Source organism: Bos javanicus, chromosome 4 (assembly GCF_032452875.1).
Source record: "Bos javanicus breed banteng chromosome 4, ARS-OSU_banteng_1.0, whole genome shotgun sequence".
NCBI classification, from domain to species: domain Eukaryota; kingdom Metazoa; phylum Chordata; class Mammalia; order Artiodactyla; family Bovidae; genus Bos; species Bos javanicus.
In genome coordinates this window covers 93,767,055-93,784,046 of record NC_083871.1, presented here as the reverse complement: position 1 = coordinate 93,784,046, position 16,992 = coordinate 93,767,055, and the positions used below count along the sequence as shown (strand labels likewise).

Genomic DNA, 16,992 nt, shown 5'->3' with positions numbered 1-16,992 from the left:
GATGCCATCCAATCACCTCATCCTCTGTCGTCCCCTTCTCCTCCCACCTTCAATCTTTCCCAGCATCAGGGTCTTTTCAAATGAGTCAGCTCTTCACATCAGGTGGCCAAAGGACTGGAGTTTCAGCTTCAGCATCAGTCCTTCCAATGAATATTCAGGACTGATTTTCTTTAGGATGGACTGGGTGGATCTCCTTGCAGTCCAAGGGACTCTCAAGAGTCTTCTCCAACACCACAGTTCAAAAGCATCAATTCTTCACCACTCAGCTTTTTTTATAGTCCAACTCTCTCACATCCATACGTGACTACTGGAAAAACCATAGCTTTGATTAGATGGACCTTTGTAGGCCAAGTAATGTCTCTGCTTTTTAATATGCTGTCTAGGTTGGTCATAACTTTCCTTCCAAGGAGCAAGTGCCTTTTAATTTCATGGCTACAGTCACCATCTGCAGTGACTTTGGAGCCCATGAAAATTAAGTCCGTCACTGCTTCCACTGTTTCCCCTTGTGTTTGCCATGAAGTGATGGGACCAGATGCAATGATCTTAGTTTTCTGAATGTTGAGTTTTAAGCTGACTTTTTCACTCTCCTCTTTCACCAACATCAAGAGGTTCTGTAGTTCCTCTTCACTTTCTGCCATAAGGGTGGTATCATCTGTGTATCTGAGGTTACTGATATTTCTTCTGGCAATCTTGATTCCAGCTTGTGCTTCATCCAGCCCGGCATTTCGCATGATGTACTCTGCATATAAATTAAATAAGCAGGGTGACAATATACAGCCTTGACATACTCCTTTTCCAATTTGGAACCAGTCTGTTGTTTCATGTGCAGTTCTAAATGTTGCTTCTTGACCTGCATACAGATTTCTCAGGAGGCAGGTAAGATGGTCTGGTATTCCCATCTCTTGAAGTATTTTCCAGTTTGTTGTGATCTACACAGTCAAAGGCTTCGGTGTAATCAATAAAGCAGAAGTAGATGTTTTCCTGGAATTCTCTTGCTTTTTCTATGATCCAGTGGATGTTGGCAATTTGATCTCTGGTTCCTCTGCCTTTTCTAAATCCAGCTAGAACATCTGGAAGTTCACAGTTCAACATTTTATGTTGCATAACCTCAATTCTTTCATTTGTATCCTAAAAGAACACTGCTCTAAAATTAGTTCGTTTAATATACCTAAAATTTAAAATTCATGGGAGAGGGTATCCTAGTTTAAAGAGAGAGGATTACTGCTCACAATTATAAAAAGAAATGAAGAATTTTAATCACATGGACTCTACAAGGTCAAGAAGAACATTTCCCTTTGGAGGGAGATTAGCACTTAGTCCAAGGATCTAAATTCTTTCCTTTGTAATTTTTTTTCCTTTCCATTAAGACTTGCCAAAGTTAGAGTCCTCAATCCCAGTTCCCTGACACCATGGGAAGACTTTGGCAAAATAATCCTTCCTGGTCAGGATAGGAAAGCTGGTCATCTCAGGACACAGAGAACTGTTCATTTCTTTACCCAATGAATTCTCCATTAGGCATCTCTAAGCAGTGAACTCTGCCTAATCCTAACAAAATTTAATTCAGTTAAACAAACCTGGGTGAGCTCCTGAAGGAATGACTCAAAGAAACCGCAGATGGGAGAGAAAGAAAAGAACGCAACCTTAAACACAGCTGATGGTAGCTGTATAATACATACATATATACTTATAATACATCATAAGAAAGGCTGTGTACATAAATGTATCAAGGAGGACACAGACAGGAAAGAAAGGGAAGACTATAGCCCGAAACAGCTAATGCTGGCTATAAATACATATAAATGCAAACACCTAGAGCTGGCTGTCCCACCCTCTCATTCACCCTTAAGCAGCACTGGACTCCTCGATAACATGTCTTCTAATCTTTGATACTCCTAGGCATTCTTTATTTATAAATACTGCAGGGCTTCCCTGGTATCCTTAGTGGTAAAGAGTTTGCCTGTCAAAGCAGGAGACATGGTTTCGATCCCTGATCTGGGAAGATCGCACATGCCACGGAGCAACTAAGCTCCTGCAGCACAACTACTGAGCGTGTGCACTAGAGCCCAGGAGCCACACTACTGAGGCCGTGTGCCACGGCTATGGAAGCCTGTGTGCCCTAGAGCCCATGCCCCACAATGAGAAGCCCACACACCACAACTAGAGAGCAGCCCCCACTTGCCACAACTAGAGAAAAGCCTGTGAAGCAGCAAAGACCCAGCAAAGCTAAAAAAAAAGAAAATTGTGAAAGAAAAAGAAATTTGTCCACCTTCCTAGAGCTATAATTATATAAATTGATACAATAAAAACTGCACTACTCCTGTTTGCAAAAAAAAAAAAAAACAAACCTTCAGAAACTAACGATGTGAATTTTCTTTTGTTTGTTTTTTTTTTCTGTCCATGCCACACTTGTGGGATCTCAGTCCCCCAACAAGGGACTGAACCCAGGCCCTCAGCAGTAAAAGCGCTGAGTCCTAAACACTGGACTGCTAGGGAATTCCCCGAAATGTCTATTTCTTGATATACTTTACTGCTATGGCAAAAATTTATTTTAAAAAAAATTTCCATTCCTATTCCTTGTCAATTAATCAACAGTTGCATATTCAATATGGGGTGTGGGGGGAAGCAAGAGTTAAAGTGGTAACCTAGAAGAGAATTTCCTCACCCCTAGAAAGGTGAGACTCACGCTGCTCCAGAACAACCACCCAAAGAGACATTCTAAGCTTTTTCTATCCCAACTAGAAGCTGAATTTTCCTATTCCTCACTTTTGTCAGATGACCCTACTTCCTCTCTGAGAAGACTGGCCAGCTCTCTCATCTCAACTTCAGAATCACTCTCTACTCAAAATCAACTCCAGCCCTTGTTTTTCTTTCATTAGGTCCACTAGAAAACAGGAAATCTTGAAAATAAATTATTCACAGTAAAACAATAATCCAAATTAAATAATTCATTAACCAGGCTGAATTACTCCATTGTAGAAAAGTTTAAACATATTTAAACAGCTTTAATATTTGGATCTCCATTTTGTTTTTTAAAGCCTCAGGATGTCTTTTTATTCTATTCCTGGGAGGTTTCTTTTCTAAGGTCACAAGATCAAATCAGACCAGATTAGTAAACTGGTTTCAAAGTAAAAAATGACCACCTGGTGCTATTTGGAAGCTAATATGAAGCAAGATAGTGATATGAGTTCAGGCCTCAGGGCCTGTAGTACACAAGTACTGCTCTACTCATAAAACCATAGAAATAAATGATGAATCGCCAGTCCAGGTTCGATGCATGATACAGGATGCTCGGGGCTGGTGCACTGGGATAACCCAGAGGGATAGTACAGGGAGGGAGGTGGGAGGGGGGTTCAGGATAGGGAACACGTGTACACCCGTGGCAGATTCATGTTGATGTATGGCAAAACCAATACAGTATTGTAAAGTAATTAGCCTCCAATTAAAATAAATAAATTTATATTAAAAAAAAATAAAAATAACCAGTGAATGCTAGTAGAATCAAAGCAAAAGGAATTACCTGAAGAACACCCAAAATATAAAGCTTTAGTCTCCCGAAATGTTTGATAAATTAAAGTTTAACCCAAGTCTGGCAGTCTCTAATCACTACCTTACCTCTGACAAATATACTTGTTTGGCTTATATATTTATCACAATACATTTTAAGTATATTGAGCTATAAAAAATAGGGGACTTCTATTTCCTGCCAATATGGGGTAACATGTAAAGGACTGACCTATCTGCCTCAAAGAACAAACAAAAGAACAAAAATATACCACGAAATGTTTTAAAGACACTGCTCATCACACAATGAACAAAGGACAGTGATGCCTGAGAGACAAGCAAGGTGAGTTCTAGGAATGCCTCAACTTACTTCCTTGAGACTATTTTCAGGTCCTAGTCAGGGAGCCCAGCAGAATAACTTAGTTGAGGAGATGAAGTTGAGACTTAGCAGGACAGAGTGCTGGAAAAGAGAGGGCTGTAGACAGAGAATACTCTGGAGACAAGTGTTCAGAATCTCCTTACATATTCAGATGAGTGGAAAACCCCATAATTTATAGAGTACTGGGTAGAGAATAATTACCCTAGAGGGAAAACTGCTCTGGCTCTACCTAACAAATCTTAAAAGCAAGACCAGAAAGGATCAAACTATCAATGACTGTGATACAAAACAAAGATAAAGACTCAGTACTCAACAAGGTAAAATTCACATGTTTGAAACATAAGAGGGGGCTTCCCAGGTGGCGCTAGTGGTAAAGAAAAGAATCTGGTTGCCAATGGAGGGGACACAAGAGACTAGGGTTTGAAACCTGGGCTGGGAAGATCCCTGGAAGAGAAAATGGCAACCCACTCAATATTCTTGCTGGGAAGATCCCTGGAAGAGAAAATGGCAACCCACTCCAATATTCTTGCTGGGAAAATCCCATGGGCAGAGGACCTTGATGGGCTACAGTCCATGGGGTCACAAAAAGTCAGACACAACTGAGCACAGCATAGTAGAACCTGAGCAAGTTTGGTGGTGGTGGTTTAGTTGCTAAGTCATATCCAACTCTTGCGACCCCATGCTATAACCCGCCAGACTCCTCTGTCTATGGGATTTCCAGGCAATACTGGAGTAGGTTGCCATTTCCTTCTCCAGGGCTAAGGAAGCTTACCAGACATGTAAAGAATCAGGAAGATATGACCTATAAAATGAGAAAAATTGGGATTTCCTTGGCAGTTCAATGGTTAAGACTCTGCATTTCCACTGAAGGGGGTGTGAGTTCAATCCCTGGTCTAGGAACTAAGATCCCTGAACGCAAAAAAAAAAAAAAAGGAGAAAAATCAATCAGCTGAAACCAGCCCAGAAGTGACACAAATGTTAGAATTATTAATAGCAGACAAGGGGATTAAAACAGTTATTATACCTGTATTCTATACTCAAAAAAACTATGTAGAAATATGAGAGAGATTTTTTAAAGGTCTACATCAAACTTCCAGTGATAGAAACTATGCGATGAAAAACTCACAGGATAGAATTAACCAAAGATGTGACAAAACCAAATTAAGAGATGTGTGAACTTGAAGGCACAACAAAAGAAACTATCCAAATGAACCGGAGAGGAAAAAAGGGTGAAAAAGACCATCAGTGAGTGTAACCCTTTAAGCAGCTTACTATACATGTAATTTGAATTCCCTGAAGGAGAAGGAAAAAGGACAGAAAAATCTTTTTAAAATAATAATGGCCAAAGTTTTCAAATTTGATAAAAACAATATATCTATAGGTCCAAGATGCTCAATGGACCCCAAGAATGAGAACACAAGGACAACTAAATCAGTAACATATTAATCAAATTGTCCAAACCACTGGTAAAAAACCAATCTTAAAAAGCAGTCAGAAAAAAAGAGAAACAAAGACAAGGATGGCAAAAGATTTCTCATCAGAAGCAGTGCAAGTCAATAGTGAAGAAACAGCTTTAAAGAAAAAAAGAAAACTGTCAACCTTCAATTCCACAGTCAGCAAAAAATATCTTTCAAAAATGGTGAAATAAAAACATTTTCTGATACACAAAAGAATTACTTAACAGTAGGGCACACTAGAAGAAATGGTAAAACATACCCTTTAAGTAGAAAGACTATACCAGGTGAAAATTTCAATCTGCACAAAGAAATGAAGGGTATCAGAAAGAATAACACATGGATATTTTATGAAATTTTTTTATTATTATTTAGATCTCTTTCTAAGATAGTTTGTTATTGATAGAAAAATAATCTTAAGACGGCATGGAGTTCATAAGGAGAAAATCTATGACAAAAATTGCATAAAGGCTGAGAGGGAAGAAAGGGAGTTTATCTTCTATTGTATAAGAACCATTGTAAACTTTAACTTTTTTAGTTTGTTGTAAACTTTTTATACTGTAGGGGAGAACACAAGGAAAACATCATTTAAAGGCAAACTGTGATAAGATGAAGACGTATACCATAACTCAATTTTTAAACAACTATTAGAACAAAAAAAGAATGATACAAAATAATTCAGTTCAGTTCAGTTACTCAGTTGTGTCCGACTCTTTGCGACCCCATGAATCGCAGCACGCCAGGCCTCCCTGTCCATCTCCCAACTCCAACTCCAACTCCTGGAGTTCACTCAAACTCACGTCCATCGAGTCAGTGATGCCATCCAGCCATCTCATCCTCTGTCATCCCCTTCTCCTCCTGCCCCCAATCCCTCCCAGCATCAGAGTCTTTTCCAATGAGTCAACTCTTCGCACGAGGTGGCCAAAGTACTGGAGTTTCAGCTTTAGCATCATTCCTTCCAAAGAAATCCCAGGGCTGATCTCCTTCAGAATGGACTGGTTGGATCTCCTTGCAGTCCAAGGGACTCTCAAGAGTCTTCTCCAACACCACAGTTCAAAAGCATCAATTCTTCGGTGCTCAGCCTTCTTCACAGTCCAACTCTCACATCCATACATGACCACAGGAAAAACCATAGCCTTGACTAGACGGACCTTTGTTGGCAAAGTAATGTCTCTGCTTTTGAATATGCTATCTAGGTTGGACATAACTTTCCTTCCAAGGAGTAAGCATCTTTTAATTTCATGGCTGCAGTCACCATCTGCAGTGATTTTGGAGCCCCCCAAAATAAAGTCTGACACTGTTTCCACTGTTTCCCCATCTATTTCCCATGAAGTGATGGAACTGGATGCCATGATCTTCGTTTTCTGAATGTTGAGCTTTAAGCCAACTTTTTCACTCTCCTCTTTCACCTTCATTAAGAGGCTTTTGAGTTCCTCTTCACTTTCTGCCATAAGGGTGGTGTCATCTGCATATCTGAGGTTATTGATATTTCTCCCAGCAATCTTGATTCCAGCTTGTGTTTCTTCCAGTCCAGCATTTCTCATGATGTACTCTGCATATAAGTTAAATAAGCAGGGTGACAGTATACAGCCTTTTCCTATTTGGAACCAGTCTGTTGTTCCATGTCCAGTTCTAACTGTTGCTTCCTGAAAATAATTAATGCAAAATATGACAGAAAGAAAAAAATGGAACTAGAACAGATGAGACATATAGAAAACAAACAGCAAGATAGTAGATTTAAATATAACCATATCAAAAATGAGTTTAAACATAAGTGGTTCAAAACAGTCAACTGAAAAACAGACTGCCTGGATAAATGTATATGGATGGCTGAGCCCCTTTGTTGTTCATCTGAAACTATCACAGCATTGTTAATCAGCTGTACCCCAGTACAAAATAAAAAGCTTAAAAAAAAAGCCAAAAAAACAGACTGTCAAATTAATTAAAGCAAATCCAACTGTATGCTATATACACTTACTGTGCTTAGTCACTCAGATGTGTCCGACTCTTTGCGATCCCACAGACTGTAGTCTGCCAGGCTACTTTGTCCACGGGGATTCTCCAGGCAAGAATACTGGAGTGGAAAGCCTATCCCTTCTCCAGGGGATTTTCTGACCCAGGAATCGAGCTGGGGTCTCCTGCATTGCAGGTGTATTCTCTACCAGCTGAGCTTCCAGGGAAGCCCCACATACACTTAGAATGGTTAAAAATAAAGACTTCTGATACCAAATGTTGACAAGAATGTGGAGGAACTCAAAACACTGCCAGTGAAACTATAAAATGGCAAAGCCACTTCGCAGTTTCTTAATCATACATTAATATGATCCAACTATTACACTCCTAGATATTTAACAAAGAGGAATGAAAGCATATGTCTACAAATACTTCTACACAGATGTTCACAGAAGCATATTTATAATCACCCCAAGCTGGAACTATCCCAAGTGTCTGTCAACAAATGAAAAACAAAGCTAAAGCTTTTCTAGCGATACAATGGAATACTACTAAGCAATAAAAAGGAACGAGCTTCTGACCACTAACAGTATGAATAAATTCCAAAACAATAATGCTAAGAGAATGAAGTATAATATCCCCCACGCTCACAAAAGATTGTATGGTTACATTTAATAAAATTCTAGAAAATGCAAACTTATCTATTATAACATAAAGCAGATCACTGATTGCCTAGAGATGAGGTGAGGTAGTAGGAAGGAGTGACTTGAGAAGTGATATATTCTTTAACTTAATATATTCTTTAACTTAATTGTGATAACAGTTTCATGGTTGAATACCAATGTCAAAACTTTCCAAGCTGTATACTTTTTAAGTATGTTCAGTATTGTTTGTCAATTATACTTCTATAAAACTATAAAAAAATTTCATATGTGTCTCTTTTCTAGTAGGTAGATATTTATTTATAATTCAATATGTCTAATGAATATAGATTTATTCAGGTTTTTATTTCTTCCAGAGTCAGTTTTGGTAAGTTAGTTTTATTTCTAATTTCTATTATTATTTCTTCTTTGATATGAGTTACTCAAGGCATGCATTTAAATTTCCAAATAAAATTACTTTGATCATCTTTTGGTTTAATTTCAATAGCAACTGGAGTAAGAGACCATAGTCTGCATAATATCATTCACTGGTTTTGTTGAGACTTACTTTACAAATTCAGTATGTGTTCAGTTTTTTTTAAAGTTACTTAAAAAGAAAGTATATTTTCATGTATTAGATGCAGGGCTCTGTAGAGGCCCACCAAATCTAACTTACTGTTTTTCAACTCTTCTCAAATTTGTCAGTTTGACCAATTATTGAAAAAGATGTTCTTTATAGATCCATATTTTTCTTATAATTTCTGTAATTTTCTTCCTATATTCATTCTTTCTATATATTTAATATTCTATCTCTATTCTACCTCTATAAATTTTGAGGCCATACTATTGAATGCATACTAATTTGGAGTTAGAATAGCCTCCTTGTAATATTTTATGATGATTTTTAACTATAATAATAATTTTTACCTTCAAGTTAATTTTGCCTACTATTACCCTGCTGTATTAGCTTTCTTTTAGAAAATGTTTTTCTATACCTTTACTTCCAATCTTTCTGATTCCTTATATTTTATTAAGCATGCCTCCTATAAACTGCATAGAGATGGATTATTTTCTATTTAATCTGACAATGTTTAAATCATCTATTACTGCATTAAAAAAAGAAAAAGAAAACTTCTCCCAAACAATGGTAAATGATAATTATTTATTATGATTCTGTAGGCCAGAAATTCTAGTAGGGCACAGCAGAGACAAAGTGTCTCTGATCCACAATGCCTGGAACCTCAGATGGGATGGATGATTTGAATGGATGAAGATGGCTGGGATATCTCAAGAGGAGCTATTTGACTGAGACCTCAGTTCTTCTCTCCAGGTGATGTTTGCTAGGACTGGACTGTCCAATATGATTCCTTCACACACTCACACGACTGACAGTTAGTTGATGCTGGTTGTTTGCTGGTAGCTCATTGGGGCTATGAACCAGTGCCTACACCTGTCCTTTCCACTTGACCTGGGCTTCTCATAGCATGGTGGCTGGTTCTGAGAGCAAGTATTCCAAGAGGCATACAAAGGCAGAAGCTGCTCACCTTCTTATGACCTAGTCTTGGAAGTCCCATTCAATTGGTCACACAAACCACTAAGGCCATCCCAGATTCAAGAGGAGGAGAGAAATAGACTTCACCTCTGAATGGCAAGAAGGGAAGAGATTGATGACAGCCACTTTGGAGACAAAGTTACCACAAACCACCCTCTGGCCCCAACAAATCCCTCCCACATGCAAAATACACTCACCCTCTCCTAAGACCTCCAAAAGTCTCATCTGATTATGGCATCAGCTTGATGTCCAGAATCTTGATATCTAATTCAGGTCCAGGTGTGATTGAGGTTCCTCAGATGCAGTTCCTCAGGTACAGCTACTGGAGTATTATTCCTCTTGATCTGAATAAAGAGACAAATTATCTGCTCCCACACACCCAACATATAATCGCACAATAGTGAGACTGACTTAGGAAAACCACAACAGACACTCTCATTCAAAATATGAAGAAGGAACAGGAGATATATAGCAGTTATTTTTTTTCCACAGCAATTGTGAAATTTAATCAAAGATCACCAGTCTTGGTTACAGCCCAGTCTTATTCCCTGAGAGCGATTCTTCAAAATTTGGCTCCACCCTGAGTCATCCTTCCTTTTACATAAGAGATGGTTAATATCTGCAGTGGAGTAGCCTTCTTAGCCTGCTTCCTGCCTGCAGATGGCTGGGAAGTTCAAAGACCTATTTTCATTTTTTATTGTCTCTGCTCCTTTTACTTCATGCTGAAGTTGCTATAATCAGTACACACAGTCTATTAAAAACCCTTGCAGATTTCCTATGACTCTTATAGGGATTTCACTTCAACAGACAGAGCTATACTCATTTTCTCTATTTTAATTTTTATGTGAGACTACTGTAAGAAAATACCCTTAAAATTCTTAGAAGCCCTATTGTTTAATAAAGAGAATCTAGGATGTATTCCCTTTAGATCTTTAGACTTTTTTTTTTTTTTTGGTAACTGAAAAGTTCTATGAGGCACTGCTTTAAATCTTTCAGAAGTCTTATTAACAAAGGGATTTACAGTTGCATCCTTGAGATCTTTACTTTGAGGTGATGTTTTATTGGCACATTGTTTAATTTAATCTTTGCTCTGAAGCCATTTCCTTAGAAATCATTGGCTATCTGGAGCAACTAGGGATAAGAAAAAGTTTTATTTCCTAATATAACAGAGCTTGGGTTAGAAATATTTTCCCTCTAAATTCTGCTTGAAAACTGAATAGTTCATTTTTTAGCTCATTCATCTCTGTATTTTCACCTTATCATGAGAAGTTAGGTAACACTTTTCAACCTTCTGTCTAGAAAACTTCTTAGATAAAATGAATATATTAAATACATTTTCTATCTTTCATGTGCCCACACGTGTCAGTGTTAATAAACCTTGTACCACCATCACCACATAACAAAGTTTCCTTTTTATCCAGCCTCTAGTAATACTTTTTTGTTTTTCAAAACTTCACCAATAGTCTCCTCAAGGTCCCTCCAGCCTCTGCCCACTGCCAAGTCCCAAAGCCAATCCATATTTTAGATTATAACAGCACTTCACTTCTAGGTACTGAATTCTATTTCAATTATCTATTGTTATAAACAAACTACCCCAAAGTCTACTGGCATAGAACTACAACCATTTTATTATGTTCATAATTCTGAGGGTCAGGAATTCAGACAAGGTACAGTAGGAAGGGCTTATGTCTGCTCTGTGACCTCTGGGACCTCAGGTACGGTGACTCTAACGGCTGACGATGATGAATAGACTAGGTCCATATGCCTGGCATCCAGGTTTTTCTCCATAGGATGTCTGCTGGGTCTAGAATATCCAAGATGATTCCTTAACTCACTCACATGGCTAGTAGTTGATGCTGGCAGTTGGCTGGGAACTCAGTTGGGCCTCTCCATCTGGCTTGGGCTTCTCACAGCACGACAGCTAGGTCCCCAGAATGAATATTCCATGGGAGAACACTCAAAAAAAGAATGTCCAAAAAGGCTAGATAGAAGCAGCAAAATTTCTCAGGCCCTAGCCCTGAAAGTCCCAGGATGTCACTTCTGGCATATTCTATTGCTTAAGCAAATTACAAAAGCCAGCCCAGATTCAAGATGAATGGAGGAAAAAACTCGACCTGTAGGTGGGAGGATGGGACACATGTCAACCATCTTGGAAACATGATAGAACAGACAATCTGTCTTTTAACGGGTAAGTGTAATTCATATACTTTAGTATGATTACTGATGCATTTGAACTTATTTCTACCACCTTTTACTGTGCTTTTAATTTATCCTATCTTTTCTATGATATTTATTACATTTTTGATTCCTGCTTTCTTTTAGATTGAACAAGTGTATAAATAAATCATAAGCTCAATAAATTATCACAAGTGAGACAATCACGTAACAACCACAAGGTCAAGAAATGTAATGTTATTGGCACTCCAGAAACCTCCCTCTTGCCCCCTCCCTAATCACTAACCCCTCCCTCTTCCTCAAAGACTGATTCATGACTTCTAATATACGTTAGGGTTTTTAGCTGTATATGATTAAAATCATACAGTATGTACTCTTTGTCTGCCTTCCCTCATTCAGCATTATCATTATTCAAACATGATCTTATACATGCCAGCAATTTATTCATTTCCATTGCTTTACAGTATTCCATTGCATGAATATACAATCTATTCATTCTACCACTGACATTGTCCATTGAGTTTTAAATTTCAACAACTGTATTTTTTAAAGTTCCACTTTTCAAAAAAAAAAAAAAAAATCTGTAGGACACCTTTAGCTGTGGGAATCCTGTGTGGCCTACACTGAAGATATTCCTATAGAGAAGTTTTATATTTGCTTCATCCTGATATATGGGACCATCACTAATTTAGGACTACTTTATACATTAATTTCTCAGCTTTGGGTTCCCCAAACTGTAGAGAAAAAGGGACACTCTAAACCAAGGTTACAACAGAAGTTCATGGTAACTAATTCTCAGAGCTCACACAGTGTGGATGAACTTCCTTGACATCTATATCACTGGAGAAGATGTTTTTTTTCTATATCAACTTTTCAACAATATAGCAAACTTTTGAGGAACTAGCTTTACGGAGGGAAGTAGCAAAGTCCCTTTTTCCTGTATGGCCGTTAAAACTGAAACCTTTTATTTACCTACGGCAGCCATAACTTTAGCATATGTACCTACAACTTTGGTTTTAAATGCCCTCTTCACTTTTCCCACTGAGGATTTTCTTTCTTTCTTTCTTTTTTTTTACAAGCTCAGCTACTGGATTTAAAATAACATTTATTAAATTCAATCTGACACTTGACTAGGAATCTTTACTATTCTTTTTGTCTTCTGTCAAATGTAAAACATATGACAGGGAAAACAAAAACAAAGGCAACAGGAAGCAAAATTCAAAAAGATAAAAAAGAAAAAAAAATCTGCCTTTTATCACAAACAGGACAGAGCATTCACAGATCCAATATTATTTGCACTAAGAAGATTCTAACTAAAGGAATATATAAAAAAATAAAGGAATGTATGTACATACTACCCTATCCAAATCTCTTTGTGCTCTAGTGGTTAATGGAAGAGGATACCATTCAAGCAGGCATACCAAGGCAGTTCTAGACACAACTGACATTACATTTGGAAGGCAAAATCCTTTAATCAGGGTAATCCAGATTATACACTGAGGAAAGGTCTAAGGGAAATGAAAAATGAACTGTTAAGATATACCTAGCAGTCTCCTAATGAGCTTCATCTTTTTTTCAGTAAACTACTGACTTCTACCAAGTACTGTATAATTTATTCTGCAGGAATAAAGAGGACCTGAGTAAAACACTTTTCATCAGTAGTATGAGTAAAAACACTATTCAGCTAGAAAGTGAGTAGTCAGGGGAGAAAATGGAAGTAAGCAACAGTAAATGAAATTCAGACACCAGGACAATTATCCACAAAATATATCTTTTAATATCCATTAAAAAATCCATGTAATCTACAAATTATTTATTTGCTATATACAATGTACAAAGCATTGTATTAAATGACAGAATACAAATATAAATTAAGAATCAAGTCAATTTATCACACAAGATAGAGCTATAAATATCATAAACTTTAAAGTGACCTCTAATGACCAACCTAGATAGCATATTAAAAAGCAGAGACATTACTTTGCCAACAAAGGTCTGTCTAGTCAAGGCTATGGTTTTTCCAGTGGTCATGTATGGATGTGAGAGTTGGATTGTGAAGAAAGCTGAGCACTGAAGAACTGATGCTTTTGAACTGTGGTGTTGGAGAAGATTCTTGAGAGTCCCTTGGACTGCAAGGAGATCCAACCAGTCCATTCTAACGGAGATCAGCCCTGGGTGTTCTTTGGAAGGAATGATGCTAAAGCTGAAACTCCAGTACTTTGGCCACCTCGTGTGAAGAGTTGACTCATTGGAAAAGACTCTGATGCTGGGAGGGATTGGGGGCAGGAGGAGGGGACGACAGAGGATGAGATGGCTGGATGGCATCACTGACTCGATGGACGTGAGTTTAAGTGAACTCTGGGAGTTGGTGATGGACAGGGAGGCCTGGTGTGCTGTGATTCATGGGGTCGCAAAGAGTCGGACACAACTGAGCGACTGAACTGAACTGAATATGGGACACAAATACTGTAAGTATACTACACATTGTAAGTATTTCACTTATATGAAATGTCCAGAACTGAAAAATCTATAGACGTAGAAAATAGATTAATGGTTGCCTGGAGATGGCATGGTGGTGTACTCGGAGGAGTAGGGAATAACTACTATGAGGTTTCTTTTGGGGATACAGAAAATGTTCTAAAAGTAGACTATGGTGATTGGTCACACAACTCTGTAAATATACAAAACCACTCAGCTGTATACTTTAAGTGAATGAACTTCATAGTATAAAATTTTACTTCAATAAAGTTATTAAAAAGGAGGGGTCTATTTATATCCCAAAAGCTAGAACATCCTACTAAAAGAGAAACTCAGAACATGAAGCAATATTCAAGCTCTTTTTTATGTTTGTTCTATTTAAACAAATGAAAGACTGAAGCCCAGCATTAACGTTGTCTCTAAAGAAGCATAAATTCTACCAAAACTCCCTAATGCCTCCTTCAAAATTATACCATTTTCCCTCCTTTAGCATGAAGAACTTCCCAACCTGAACCCCATGCAGTGTAAGTACAGAATCTTACCCACTGGACTGCCTGGGAAGTCCCTAAAGTTACAGTTTTTTAATATATAGATCTTTCTACGTGGTTATATCATAAATACTCTGGTCAAGCTGAATTTCTTTAGGGTCAAGCTGATGTAAAACAAGATCCTCAAGATAGCATGCTGCTGCTGCTGCTAAGTTGCTTCAGTCATGTCCGACTGTGCGACCCCATAGACAGCATCCCACCAGGCTCCCCTGTCCCTGGGATTCTCAAGGCAAGAACACTGGAGTGGGTTGCCATTTCCTTCTCCAATGCATGAAAGGGAAAAGTGAAAGGGAAGTCGCTCAGTTGTGTCCGACCCTCAGCAACCCCATGAACTGCAGCCCACCAGGCTCCTCCGTCCATGGGATTTTCCAGGCAAGAGTACTGGAGTGGGGTGCCATTGCCTTCTCCAATGTATTATCTACTACCATTCAAATCTAATAAGGCCAAAGTGAACCAAACTGGAGGGCGCACACACATACACACACACTCTCTCTCTCCATCCCTCCTTCCTTCCCTCTAAATTGATATTTTAAATTAAATTGATATTTTCTGTTCATGTTACTATATAACCCATTTTTTTTTCCACTTAAAACTTAATGATCATTTCCCTTTCTTATTAAGTAAGCTTGTTCACAGTTTCTGTTGGCTGAATATTATTACACAGGCTCAGATAGTAAAGAATTCGCCTCCAATGCAGGAAACTTGGGTTCGATACCTGGGTTGGGAAGATCCTCTGGAAAAGGGAATGGCTACCCACTCCAGTATTCTTGTCTGGAGAACCCCATGGACAGAGGAGTGTAGCAGGCTACATTCCATGGGGTCTCAAAGAGCAAGACATGACTGAGCAACTAAGCACATACCATATTTTACCATATCTTCACAACATAAATAATATATTCATGCTGTGCATGTTTGCATGCTCAGTCACTTCAGTCATGTCCAACTCTATGCAACCCATGGACCACCAGGCTCCTCTGTCCATGGGATTCTCCAGGCAAGAATACTGGAGTGGGTTGTCATGCCCTTCTCCAAGGGATCTGCCTGACCCAGGAATCGAACTGGTGTTTCCTGCGTCTCCTGAATAGTGGGTGGATTCTTTACCCACTGAGACACCTGTGAAGCCACCCAGATAACATAATGGACATATTTTTTATTAGGGTAACTCTATCTAGATATATCACTCATTATCACTGAGTAAATGATACATTCTACTTCTGAACAGAAGCTTTCAGAGAAATGCATGGTTCTATCAAGTCTCATTTTCCTCCACCACAAGGGCAACATCTCAGATAAGAGCTGTATCTCTAGCCTTGGTTCTGGAACAGAGCCACATGACAGATATGCAATGTGAGCAAATAATAATCTCTTGCTATTATAAGCCACTGAGTGGGGAATTATTTGTTGCCACAACCTAACCTAGCCTAAACTGATTTATATAGTATACTATACTAAATATACTCGGAGAAGGCAATGGCAACCCACTCCAGTACTCTCGCCTGGGAAATCCCATGGACTGAGGAGCCTGGTAGGCTACAGTCCATGGGGTCGCGAGGAGTCAGACACGACTGAGCAACTTCACTTTCACTTTTCACTTTCATTCACTGGAGAAGGAAATGGCAACCCACTCCAGTGTTCTTGCCTGGAGAATCCCAGGGACAGGGGAGCCCGGTGGGCTGCCGTTTATGGGGTCGCACAGAGTCGGACATAACTGACATGACTTAGCAGCAGCATACTATATACTATATCACAAGAAAGGACTCTGACCTGGTTTTGAAGATATACTGTGCTTAAAACCCTTTAAGGACACTCATGTGCCTACCAGAGTCAAAATTCCAGCCTAGTTATCAAGGCCCTTTCCGATATGGTCCTGCTTGTCTCTCTAGTCTCATTTCCTGAGACTCCCCTTTATATTCTATATTCTAATCATAATGGCCTATTTTAAGATTTCTTGACACATGATGTTGGCCTTTAACTTATCCCACCCCAATCAACCCAAAACTATATTTCCTTTAAGAATCCACTTAAACAGAATTTCCTCTGTGAAGGCTCACATCAACAGCTCCATTAAACACAACTGGTTGCTCTTTCCTGAGTACCATCACAGGATTCTGAACATCCTCCAGCAGTCCTTACTTTCCTATGCTATAAAAATTTATATTTATCTTTCCAACTACACTGTGACTTCCTTGAAAGAAAAGACTTCATTTTATTCATCTTTGGAGTCCAGATCTAATGCAGTGTTCGGCACATAATACAGGATCAATATAAGTTTACGAAAAGTGCTAATACATAGTCTTTTTCCAGCAAAGTT

At 38.6% G+C, this 16,992-nt stretch overlaps 1 protein-coding gene across 3 annotated transcripts in view; it reads right to left on the bottom strand.

The window, feature by feature from the left end:
• AHCYL2 (adenosylhomocysteinase like 2) overlaps positions 1–16,992 on the bottom strand; it is a 191,703-nt gene that overhangs the window by 126,191 nt on the left and 48,520 nt on the right. Inside the window, exon 2 of one of the 3 annotated variants that reach the window (XM_061414679.1) lies at positions 9,678–9,824. The exons of the other annotated variants lie outside the window; for them this stretch is intronic. The gene's annotated coding sequence lies outside the window, so the exon portion shown is untranslated. The remainder of the gene's footprint in view (positions 1–9,677; positions 9,825–16,992) is intronic. 3 annotated transcript variants of the gene reach the window in all.